The sequence below is a fragment of the Scyliorhinus torazame genome, chromosome 6, assembly GCF_047496885.1.
Source record: "Scyliorhinus torazame isolate Kashiwa2021f chromosome 6, sScyTor2.1, whole genome shotgun sequence".
In the NCBI taxonomy this organism is placed as follows: domain Eukaryota; kingdom Metazoa; phylum Chordata; class Chondrichthyes; order Carcharhiniformes; family Scyliorhinidae; genus Scyliorhinus; species Scyliorhinus torazame.
This window is the reverse complement of record NC_092712.1, coordinates 150,670,605-150,683,742: the sequence shown is the minus strand read 5'-3', so window position 1 is coordinate 150,683,742 and position 13,138 is coordinate 150,670,605. Positions and strand designations below refer to the sequence as shown.

General features: G+C 44.8%; 1 protein-coding gene across 3 annotated transcripts in view; it reads left to right on the top strand.

Annotated features, from left to right (window-relative positions):
• The window catches only part of ino80c (INO80 complex subunit C), a 64,126-nt gene that overhangs the window by 44,810 nt on the left and 6,178 nt on the right, over window positions 1-13,138 (top strand). The window lies entirely within an intron of this gene.

Genomic DNA, 13,138 nt, shown 5'->3' with positions numbered 1-13,138 from the left:
AAAGAAGGTGGGAGAAATACTTAATAGTAAGGAAGATGCAGGAGTCCAGCAACAAAGGAATGAAGAATTTGAGAGTTGTAGAACTTGAGGCGGCTACAGAGCTGGGGAGGAACAAAGCCATGGAAGGATTGAAACATGCTTAAATGAATCCAGTTAATCCATGCGTGACTCAACATAAAACATAAATTGTATTCCATCAGATTTCTTTGCAATACATAATTTATTGCATAGGACAGCAATTTGTAGCAATGTGAAGAGATTACAAAAAAAAAATCCCATGGAGTGACCTTTTGTGAAGGACTTCTGCTTGCATCCTAATACTGTAGTGCATTGTGTAGTGGAAGCAGATTACGTTCTTTATCCTAATCTGAAGACTTTTAAAATTCTAATTTGTTTGCATCCTGTCCTGAAGCATAGTTCCATCTGTGCTCCTGTTTCACTGCTGTTGACATTCCTCCTCAATATCAAGTGACCATTGTGTATTTGTAGAGTGACTGCGCTATCACAACTAAATCTAATTCTGTCATACACCAGCAGGAATAACTGGATTGTATAGCGAGTGAGACTCTGACTGATTCTTCACTCACTTGCCCTGGAGCAATAAGTACAATTGTGGTTCTCCAGCTGCTACCACACCTAAGGTCACCTCGCTAGGAATGATTAATAAATGCTGGCCTAGCCAGTGATGCCAATACCTTGTGAATGAATAAAAAAATATTTATGTGCTAATTTGATGATTTTGCATATCATCCCCCCTCAAGCTGTGATTGATTCTTTAACCAATATTTTTTAACCCTCTCTATTTCCCAATTGGAATCCTGTAACAAGGCATGTTGAACTGCCAATCTTGGCCTACTTTAAGCGTTGTCTCAGCCATAGCCATAAAATCATTCTTGTAAGTACATAAATTAGAAAAAACTCTTTTTCCACCCCAGCACAAAATAAAGTAATTGACTAATGGAACCTAAACTTTGATCAAACAGCTGAAACAGTGTTGCTTAGCATTTTAAAAGGACCTGGATAATTATAGGATAGATTTTGAACAGATCCAGTAAATACTGGACTACCATGAGGTGATGTGGGCCACCAACAGCAGCAGAATTGTACTCAACCATAACATGTAAACTCATAGCCTGACACATTCTCCACTCTACCATTACCACCAAGCCTGGTCAACCCTAGTTCATTGAAGACTGCAGAGGGCATGTCAGGAACCGCAGCAGGCATACTTAAAAACGTGGTGTCAATCTGGTGAAGCTCGACACAGGACTATTTGCACGCCAAACATCATTACAGCAAGTATTGTACAGAGTCAAGCGATCCTATAACCGACGGATCAGTTCTAAGCTCTGCAGTCCTACCACATCCATTTGTGAATGGTGGTGGACAATTAAACAACTCACTGGAGGAGGAAGCTCCACATTTATCCCCATCCGGATGGGGGTGCCCAGCACATCAGTGCCAAAATTAAGGCTGAAGAATATGCAACAATCTTCAAGCAGAGGTGCCGAGTGGCTATCTTGGTCTCCTTTGGTGGTCCCCAGCATTATAGATGCCAGTCTTCAGCCAATTCTATTCACTCCACGTGATATTAAGAAAAGGCTGAAGGCACTGGATACTGCAAAAGCTACGAGCTCTGAAAATATTCCAGCAATAGTACCGAAGACTTGTGCTCCAGAACCCGCTGCACCCCTAGCCAAGCTGTTCCAGTAGAACTACAACACTAGCGTCAACCCAACAATACGGAAAATTGCCCCGGTATATCCTGTACACAAGAAACAGGATGAATCCGACCCAGCCAATTACCGCCTTATCAGTCTACTCTTGATCATCAGTAAAGTGATGGAAGGAGCTATCGATAGTGCTATCAATTTGTGTTTTGGCCAAGGGTGGTTTCATGACCGGCACAGGCTTGGAGGGCCAAAAGACCTATTCCAGTGTTGTATTGTTCTTTGTTCAATAACCTGCTCACTGACACTCTGCTCCTGACCTCATTACAACCTTGTTTTAAACATGGACAAAAGAGTTGAACTCCAGAACAAAGAACAATACAGCACAGGAACAGTCCCTTCGGCCCTCCAAGCCTGCGCCGATCACCTGTCCTATCTAGACCAATCGCCTGTATTCTTCTATACCCCGTCTGTTCATGTGCCTATCCAGATAAGTCTTAAAGGTCGCTAACGTATCTGCCTCAACCACCCCACTTGGCAGTGCATTCCAGGCCACCACCACCCTCTGTTTTTAAAAAAAAAAACTTCCCCAGCCCATCTCCACTGAACCTTTCCCTCACTCACCTTGAACTTGTACCCCCTTGTAATTGTAATTTCTGCCCTGGGAAAAAGCGTCCAAACTGTTCACCCTATCTATACCCTTAATAATTTTATAAACTTATATCAGGTTGCCCCTCAGCCTCTAGGGAGAACAATGCCAGTTTATTTAATCTCTCCTCATAGCTAATACCCTCCATACCAGACAACATCCTGGCAAACCTTTGCTGTACTCTCTCCAGAGCCTCCACATCCTTTTGGTAGTGCGGTGACCAGAATTGGATACAGTATTCCAAATGTGGCGAACCAAATTTCTATATAATTGTAACATAATTTTCGAGCTTTTATACTTGCTATCCCATCCTATGAAGGCATTCATGCCATATTCTTTCTTTACCACCATTTCCACCTGTGCTGCCACTTTTAAGGATCTGTGGACCTGCACGCCCAGATCTCTCTGTGTCTCTATGCTCCTGATGGTTCTGCCATCATTATAGCTCCCACCTGAATTGGATCTGCAAAAATGCATCACCTCGCATTTGTCCGGGTTAAATTCCACCTGCCATTTCTCTGCCCAAGTTTGCAGTCTATCTATATCCTGTTGCATTCTCTGACAATCTTCATCACTATCCGCAACTCCTGTAATCTTGGTATCATCCGCAAACTTGCTAATCAGACCCACTACGTTTTCTTCCAAGTCATTTGTGCATATTACAAAGAGCAGAGGTCCCAGAACTGATCCCTGCGGAACACCACTAGTTACAGACCTCCATTTGGAAAAACACCCTTCCACTGCTACCCTAGTTCTGGATCCATCCAGCTGTTCACCCCTGACCCCATGTGATCTAATCTTTTGCACCAGCCTGCCTTGAGGGACCTTATCGAATGCTTTACTAAAGTCCATGTAGACAACATCCACAGCCCTTCCCTTGTCAATCATTTTTGTCACCTCAAAAAATTCAATCAAATTAGTGAGACATGACCTCCCTCATACAAAACTATGCTGTCTGTCGCTAATAAGACCATCCACTTCCAAATGTGATCTCTGAGAATCTTTTCCAACAATTTCCCTGTCACTGACGTCAAGCTCACTGGCCTATAATTACCCGGATTATCCTTGCAACCCTTCTTAAATAACGGTACAACATTGGCTATCGTCCAATCCTCTGGTATCTCACCTGTGGCCAATGAGGACATAAGGATTTCTGAGATGAGTGGTAACATTTGACCGTGTGGCATCAAGCAGTCCTAATAAAACTGGAGTCAATGGAAATCGGGGAATCACTCCACTGGTTAGAGTCATATCTAGCACAAAGGAATATGGTTGTGTTTGTTGGAGGTCAATCATCTTAGTTCTAGGACACGACTGCAGGAGTTCCTCAGGATAGTGTCTTAGCCTTAATCATCTTCAGCTGTTCATCAATGACCTTCCATGATGTCAGAAGTGGGAATATGGGCAGCATGGTAGCATAGTGGTTAGAACAGTTGCTTCACAGCTCCAGGTTCGATTCCCGGCTTGGGTCGCTGTCTGTACGGAGTCTGTACGTTCTCCTTGTGTCTGCCTGGGTTTCCTCCGGGTGCTCCAGTTTCCTCCCACAGTCCAAAGATGTGCAGGTAGGTGGATTGGCAATGCTAAATTTCCCTTCGTGTCCAAAAATAGGTTGGGTGGGGTTACTGGGATAGAGTGATGGTGTGGGCTTGGGTTGGGTGCTCTTTCCAAGGGCCGGTGCAGACTCGATAGGCTGAATGGCCTCCTTCTGCACTGTAAATTCTATGATTTGCTGATTATTGAACAATGTTCAGTACTATTCACGAATCCTCAGATAATGAAGCAGGCCAGGTCCAAATGCAGCAAGACCTGGACAGTGTCCAGGTTTGGGCTGACAAGCGGCAAGTAACATTTGCACCACAGAAATGCTAGGCAATGACCATCTCCAACAAGAGAGGATCTAACCATCGTCCCTTGACATTCAGTGGCATTATCTTTGTTGATCCCTCACCAGCATATGGGCAGCACGGTAGCACAGTGGTTAGCACTATTGCTTCACAGCGGCAGGGACCCGGGTTCAATTCCCCACTTGGGTCACTGACTGTGCGGAGTCTGTACTTTCCTCCAGTTTCCTCCCACAAGTCCCGTTAGGTGATTTGGACATTTTGAATTCTCCCTCAGTGTACCCAAACAGGCGCTGTAGTGGTGACTAGAGGATTTTCACAGTAACTTCATTGCAATGTTAATGTAAGCCTACTTGTGACACTAATAAAGATTATTACTATTATCAACATACTAGGGGTTACCATTGATCAGAAACTGAATTGGACTAGCCCCATCCACAAATATTCACGCCCTCTACCACCGACACACACTGGCATCAGTGTGTACCATCTGTAAGATGCACTTGAGGAACTCGCCAGGGCTCCTTAGATAGCACCTTCCACATCCACAACCACTACAGCTAAAAGGATAGGGCAACAGACACACAGGTATACAACCACCTGGAAGTTCCCCTCCACGATCCTGACTTGGAAATATTCCTTCACTGTCACTGAGTTTAAAATCCTATAACTCCCTCCCTAACATCATCTGAGGATGTACCTTCACCACATGGTTTGCAGTGGTTCAAGTCAGCAGCTCACCACTACCTTCTCGAGTGCAATTAGGAATGCGCAATAAATGCTGGTCAACCCAGCGATGCCCTTATCCCATTAATGAATTAATAAAATGGGACTAGATACTCGGTAGCCGACGTCAAAATCGTGATAGGCGATCGGGCGGAGAATGGATTCCGACACCGGAAACTGGGCAAGCGCCAGTTTGATGCCGGTCCGCTATGCTCCGCCTCCTCTAAACGTCATTGGGCCGCCCGCCGTTGCAACACCGTTGGTGAGTCATCGGCCGGCACACCCGCGATGCTCCGCCTCCAATGGCCCGAGATCCCAATGGCGCGGGCCATGTGTGATCCCAGTGTTCGGGAACTCGGCGTGCCACACTCGTCCGGGATCGGTGCCACTGGCGGGGCGGGCTTATGCTGGGGCTGGTGGGGGGTGGCCAGGGGCTGGGCTGTGGGGCCAGTTGCTGGGTTAGGGTTCGAGCACAGCAATTTAGCGTGGCCAATCCACTTAACCAGCACATCTTTGGGTTGTGGGGGTGAAACCCACGCAGACATGGGGAGGATGTGCAAACTCCACACGGACAGTGACTCAGGGCCGGGATTCGAATGCGGTTCCTCAGTGCCACAGTCCCAGTGCTAACCACTGCGCCACATGCTGCCCAGTGCCGCCCCTGATTTGACATCAATGTGTACAAGAGGAAAATTAATTCAGACTGGGATCGTCATAATTCTGGACCATAATTCAGAAGCTATTCAAACCTGTACATCTTATTTTACAAAGATTAACTAGGTTCAAAGTGAAGCAGAAAATTAAATCCTCGAAAGCTTTAATCGAACTTCATCTAAATTAAGGTTCACTCTGCCTGCTAACTACAAGTTGAAACAGATGAACCTTTTGTTCAAAAAAATAAAAATAAATGCAGGAAATACGTAGAATACCCAAACATCAGCCAATCTTTTTCCATCTTGCATCATCTCCTTCCCAAACACGCCAAACCAATCATATCACAATAGCCCCTTAAAAAGTGGAGAATAAAGATAAGTTATGAAGTTATTAAAGTTATGATTAGAATCAAGTTCATAATCTATCACAGTGAGATCTGTAAACAGAGTTTAAAATCCACAGGTTGTAGGCTGAGCTGAGCAATTTCATCATCTGGATCAGAGCAACTACATCAAGTTGAAAATGGTATTGGGCAACCAAGGAACTAATAGGAGGGGGCTTCATGAACATCCCACATTGACTATTGTAGAACATGTGCAAGAGACAAGGTAGAAATATGCTGAGTGAATGGTCCAACAAGGCCACCTCCTGAGGCCCCAATCATTATGGGTGACAATTTCCAGCTATTTTGATCTATTCAGTGACACATTAAGCAGCTGCTATGGCCCCATCAGCAGCCTGTTGCAACTCTGAGCTAACTACTTTCCTAGCCAAGCTACTCCAGTACACTGCCTTCTATCTCAAGTTTGAAAATGTATCTAATTACGCCCTTTCTGCACAAAACATGATAAATTTGACCTGGCCAATTACGACCCTATCAGCCTCCTCACAATCGTCAGTAATGTTCTAGAAGGAAGCATCAGTAGTGTGATCAAGTAAAATCTGCTTACAAATAGCTTGGTCACCAGTACTTGGTTCTGGAGAAGTAAAATCAGAAGTTGGAAAAGAGAAACATCTTTATTCATTTGGTTTTGAAATGGAGGAGAATGTTTATTTTTTAAAGTCCAAATTGTTTTGCAAACATTGGACAGGAAAAGGCAAGCTGCTCTATTGGAGTTATCGGAAGTCTCAATGCTCCCACCCAACAATGACCATGTAGTCTCTTTTAGAGGGAAAAAAATGAAGTCTGGGCCAATTTAGGGAAAATACAATTCTGGAAAGTTCCTCACTGATCCCTTAAAGACAATTAAAAAGAGTTCCAGGGGATCATAGTAAACAGGAGTCGCATTACCCAATATTTTGAACTTTTGTATTCTTCCAAAGGTCATTGACCCCCTGCGAAAAGAGACATTTTCCAACATTTTAAGTGTTTTGCTAATTTGACTTTTATGCAGGTCCCCTTTTCCCCGTATCCTGTCAGATTCAAATTGGTACAGCCTTGAGTCCTGAACATTTAGAGACTCCGATGCACTCTATGAGCTGATCAGAGTGCCAGCATAGTTTTATGGTCATGTCTTTAATCTAGGCCGTCTTTTTTGAAGGTCACTGATAAGGTGGCTAGGCAACTGTTTTGAGTGTTATCTATATGAACTTCCAGACCGCATTCAATGATGTTCCGCACAAGAGTGATGGCAGGAATGAGAGCACACTGAATTAGAGGTGCCTTTTGACTTGGTTTGGAAATTGTTTGGGAGGTAGATAGGAATAGTATGGATATCTAGATAGGAATAATATGATCAGGGATAGTCAGCATGGCTTTGTGAAGGGTAGGTCATGCCTCACAAACCTTATCGAGTTCTTTGAGAAGGTGACTGAACAGGTAGACGAGGGTAGAGCAGTTGATGTGGTGTATATGGATTTCAGCAAAGCGTTTGATAAGGTTCCCCACGGTAGGCTATTGCAGAAAATACGGAGGCTGGGGATTGAGGGTGATTTAGAGATGTGGATCAGAAATTGGCTAGCTGAAAGAAGACAGAGGGTGGTGGTTGATGGGAAATGTTCAGAATGGAGTTCTGTCACAAGTGGAGTACCACAAGGATCTGTTCTGGGGCCGTTGCTGTTTGTAATTTTTATCAATGACCTAGAGGAAGGCGCAGAAGGGTGGGTGAGTAAATTTGCAGACGATACTAAAGTCGGTGGTGTTGTCGATAGTGTGGAAGGAAGTAGCAGGTTACAGAGGGACATAGATAAGCTGCAGTGCTGGGCTGAGAGGTGGCAAATGGAGTTTAATGTAGAGAAGTGTGAGGTGATTCACTTTGGAAGGAATAACAGGAATGTGGAATATTTGGCTAATGGAAAAGTTCTTGAAAGTGTGGATGAGCAGAGGGATCTAGGTGTCCATGTACATAGATCCCTGAAAGTTGCCACCCAGGTTGATAGGGTGGTGAAGAAGGCCTATGGAGTGTTGGCCTTTATTGGTAGAGGGATTGAGTTCCGGAGTCAGGAGGTCATGTTGCAGCTGTACAGAACTCTGGTACGGCCGCATTTGGAGTATTGCGTACAGTTCTGGTCACCGCATTATAGGAAGGACGTGGAGGCTTTGGAACGGGTGCAGAGGAGATTTACCAGGATGTTGCCTGGTATGGAGGGAAAATCTTATGAGGAAAGGCTGATGGACTTGAGGTTGTTTTCGTTAGAGAGAAGAAGGTTAAGAGGAGACTTAATAGAGGCATACAAAATGATCAGAGGGTTAGATAGGGTGGACAGTGAGAGCCTTCTCCCGCGGATGGAAATGGCTAGCACGAGGGGACATAGCCTTAAACTGAGGGGTAATAGATATAGGACAGAGGTCAGAGGTAGGTTCTTTACGCAAAGAGTAGTGAGGCCGTGGAATGCCCTACCTGCTACAGTAGTGAACTCGCCAACATTGAGGGCATTTAAAAGTTTATTGGATAAACATATGGATGATAATGGTATAGTGTAGGTTAGATGGCTTTTGTTTCGGTGCAACATCGTGGGCCGAAGGGCCTGTACTGCGCTGTATTGTTCTATGTTCTATGTAGGAGGCAGAGTGGAGATAAAGGGCAGCTATTCTGGTGGGGTGACAAGTGGTGAAATCAGTTCAGAGGTCTCAGATATTTAGTTTATTTATCAATGATTTGAATAAAAGAAAGAGTTGTATGTCTGAATTTGTAGATGACTAAGTGTCATGTGAGAGTACCTTTTAAGAAACGGGTGTTTATAAATGGGTGTGTATATAAATATGTGTAGTGAGAGTACCTTTAAGAAATGGGTGTTTATTACTGCAGTGATGTCAGAGTGGGTGGAGCTGGGCTGTCTGTCAGCTTTTTACTTTCATTTTAGGCTGTTTGCTGCAGGGTGTGTTTTAGTTTCGTTTTCAGAGCTGGATAGCTGCAGTCACAGCCAGAAGGTGTATTAGAGTCTCTCTAACCTAAAGACTGTAAATCGATCCTGGTGATTTAAAACTAATAACAGTAGTGACTTTAACCTGATGTGCTTCTGGTAAAAGGTGTTTTAAGTCTTATGGATGTCAAAAGGAAAGCTTAAAGGATTACTTAGTGTTGTATTCTTTGGGGGTTGTATTTGAATTAATTATTGCTAAGATGTTCACTGTATGTTTTAAAAAAGGTTAACTTGAGTTCATAGAATAAACATTGTTTTGCTTTAAAAAATACTTTTCCATTTCTGCTGTACCACACCTGTAGAGTGGGCCGTGTGCTCCCCATACCACAATCTAGTAAAAGTTGTGGGTCAGGTGAACTCCATGATACACTTTGGGGTTCTCTAAACCCTGGCCCATAACACGAAGTAGAAGGTACACCAAGTGGTGCAGATAGCAGATTAAGTAAGTGAGCAAAAGTATGATTAAGTTCAATGTCAGCAAGTGCAATTATCCTACTGAACCCAAGAAAGAAAAATCAGAGTATTTTCTAAATGGTGAGAAACTGGGAATTATAGACTACCAGCAACAACAGAAAAATTTATTTCTGTATGTTGGCCAGTTAGTGTCCCACGGTGAGTTTCACAGCCATGGGGCTGGATTCTCCGCCCCGCCACGCTACCTTTCTGCCCAGACCCGCCGGTGGGATTCTCCGTTACGCCGTCCAGTCAATGGGGTTTCCCATTGTGGGGCAGCCCCATGCCGTCGGGAAACCCCCGGGGCGCCGGCAAAACGGAGAATCCTGCCCATGTTTAACCAAACCCTATAAGGAAATATTCCGGCAGTGGCCAAAAGCTTGGTCATGAAGGTAAGTTTTAAGAAATATCTTAGAAAGAAGAGAGATGGGGTTTAGGGAGGGAATTCTAGAGCTTAAAACCTTGTCACAACCACTTAAAAGTGGTCACTGAGCCAAGAATTTGTGTATGCATGTAGCCTCCTTTGAAATTGAGTAGTTCAATTTTTCTTTTTAATAGAATCCCTACAGTGCAGAAGGATGCCATTCGGCCATTGAATCTACACCAACTCTCTGAAAGAGCACCCTACCTTAGGTCCACAGCCCCTCCCTAACCCTGTAACTCCACCTAACCTGCACATCTTTGGACATGAGAAATTTTAGCATTGCCAATCCACCTAACCTGCACATCTTTGAAAATAATCCAGCAGAGCAACTTTAGTCTTATTACAAAAACTATTGCTGAAGTTACTTGGGTAAAAGTGATGAATTCATTAACTAAAATACAGATGAGATTAAAAACCGTTAAAAAGATACGTAAAGATGAAACTTCAAATCAGTCTGAGGTATCATTGCTTGAATTCCTTCTTTCCAAAGTGAAGGAGTTGAAACTCGAGGTTCAGTTTAGCAGCTGCTATGGTTTCTACAATTGACTAGTCAGTGTTTGCCTTTTTAGATGGACTCAGCAGGTCAAACAGGTTCTGGGAGAAGGAGAAGATTTCTTGTTCCTCACTGGGTCTGCGGTTACCACTTTTTAAAGATATTTGATATACCTCCAATAAACTAAGTACAGAGACCAGAACAACTAAAGAACCATAACAAACAAACCATTAAGCAGTAACATATCATATAGCACTATAACTTTTTAAAAATAAATTTAGAGTACCCAATTCATTTTTTTAAATTAAGGGGCAATTTAGCGTTGCCAATTCACCTACCTTGCACATCTTTGGGTTGTGGGGGCGAAACCCACACAAACACAGGGAGAATGTGCCAACTCCACACGGACAGTGATCCAGAGCTGATATTGAACCTGGGACCTCGGCGCCGTGAGGCAGCTGTGTTAACCACTGCGCCGCCCTTATAGCTCTATAATAATAACATGGCAAACCCACCATATATGCAAACCCACCTACCTCTTTGAATTGGATAAGGAAGCATTTATCCTGCGCATCACCTCTTTCCAAATCCCGCTCTTTCTTCCCCCCCCCCCCTCCCCAAGTTCCTCTTCCCATTTTAGCTAAGTAACCTCCATTGATGCTTTCTCCTTTTTGGTCAGTTCTGCATAGATGTCGGAGACCTTGCCTTTCCCAATCTCGTCCTCCGATAGGAGCCTATCCTGTAGCCCCGAGGGTGGCAACATTGGGAACGAACCCACCTCCTTTTCAGAAAGGCCCTTTTCAGTTAGGTAGCTGGTAAACCTCCGCCAGCTCAGACAAGTCCGCAAACTTTCTTCCCAAGAACAAGTCCTCAAAGCATCTAATCCCCAGCTGGTCCCACTCCCTAAACCTAGCATCTAGCCTTGCTAGTAGAAATCTATAGTTATCATAAATTGGAGCCCTCATATACATGCCCTCCATCCCAAAGTGCTGCCGGGCACTGGTTCCGCACCTTCAGTGAGAGATTACTACCGGGTTTGATGAGTATCTATTTGGCAAGAACGGCAGAGATGCCGAAACCAGTGCCCTCGAGGTGGTCCCCTTACATGTGTCTTCCTCTACCCTGCCCCATACCGACCTTTGGACTTCCATCCACTTCCTTACCATGGCGATGTTTGCATCCCAGTAATAATTCTGTAAGTTCAGGAGCACCAGGCCATCCGTCCTCTGTCTCTCACCAGGAAAGCTCTCTTGGTTCGAGGAATCTTCCCCACCCACACAAAGCTCAGGATCAGCTCTTAATCTTCTTAAAGCATGATTTGGGCAGAAGACTTAGAGACTCTGGAATATAAACAAGAATTTTGGCAGAATCACCATTTTTACTGTCTTCACTCGCCCACTCAAGGACAGTGGCAACACATCCCATCTCTTGAAATCCACCCACATATTCTCCACAATTCTTGACAAATTTAGCTATGGAATTGGGGCCCAATCACACGCCACATGTATGCCCAGATACCGGAAACTCGATTGTGCCAAACGGAACGGAAGCTCATTCAAACTACCCTCTTGCCCTCCGGTGTTAAACGGGACACCTCATTCTTTGTCATGTTGAGCTTATAACCAGAGAACGTGCCAAACTCTTTCAGAATCTCCATTATTCTAGCAAGACACGCAGCAGGGTTTGAAATATACAGCAGGAGAACAGCCACATATAGGTGGACCACCTTGAGGGCACTGGTTTCGGCATCTCTGCCGTTCTTGCCAAATAGATACTCATCAAACCCGGTGTGTCCCCCCAGTCAATACCACTCCATTCCCTAGAAGTCCTGAGAGCCATCACCAATGGCTCAATTGAAAGGGCAAAGAGCAATGGACAGAGTGGGCACTCCTGCCTCGTCCCTCGCTGCAAAGGCAAACTACTTTGAGCTGACCCCATTAGTCAGAAGGTTTTGGTGTCACTCGCAGTTTTCAAGTTTATTCACCTTGTCACGCAACTTCTTATGGCTGTCAGCCACCAAGGTAACTTCCACTTCTAACGAGCCAGCCGGTCTTCGTGGTAGGATACGGACCCCTCCATTTTCAGCAGTGACGCACCCTGGGCTTCAAGTTTCTGCTCCATTCTTTCCACAGCCGCCTAGATCGGGTCTGTAATTCTGACCAGATCTTCCGAGGTTTCCAGCCTCTGCTTTTTAAATTGGAGCACTGGGAAGCCCACTGCCATCGTGCTTTTTTTTAAGAAATATTTTTATTCAAATTTTTACATATTTTCAACAAATACAGAAAAAAGAAAAACAAAGAACACATAAATAAACATCTTACAACTACATCACGAATTCCCCCAATATACAAACCCCCCATTAAGCAATAATAAACACATTAGAAAACACAAAGTACACCCCCCCCCCCCCCGGGTTGCTGCTGCTGCTGACCACCTCCTAACGCCCCGCTAGAAAGTCTAGGAATGGTTGCCACCGCTTGAAGAACCCTTGCACAGACCCTCTCAAGGCTAATTTTACCCTCTCCAATTTAATGAACCCTGCCATGTCACTGATCCAGGCTTCCATGCTCGGGGACCTAGCATCCTTCCACTGTAGCAGAATCCTCCGCCGGGCTACCAGGGACGCAAAGGCCAGAATACCGGCCTCTTTCGCCTCCTGCACTCCCGGCTCGTCCGATACCCCAAATAGTGCTAACCCCCAGCTCGGCTTAACCTGGGTGTTCACCACCTTAGACATCGTCCTCGCGATACCCCTCCAGAACCCATCCAGCGCCGGGCACGCCCAGAACATATGGGTAAGATTTGCTGGGCTCCCCGAGCACCTCCCACACCTGTCTTCCACCCCAAAGAACCTGCTCAGCCTCG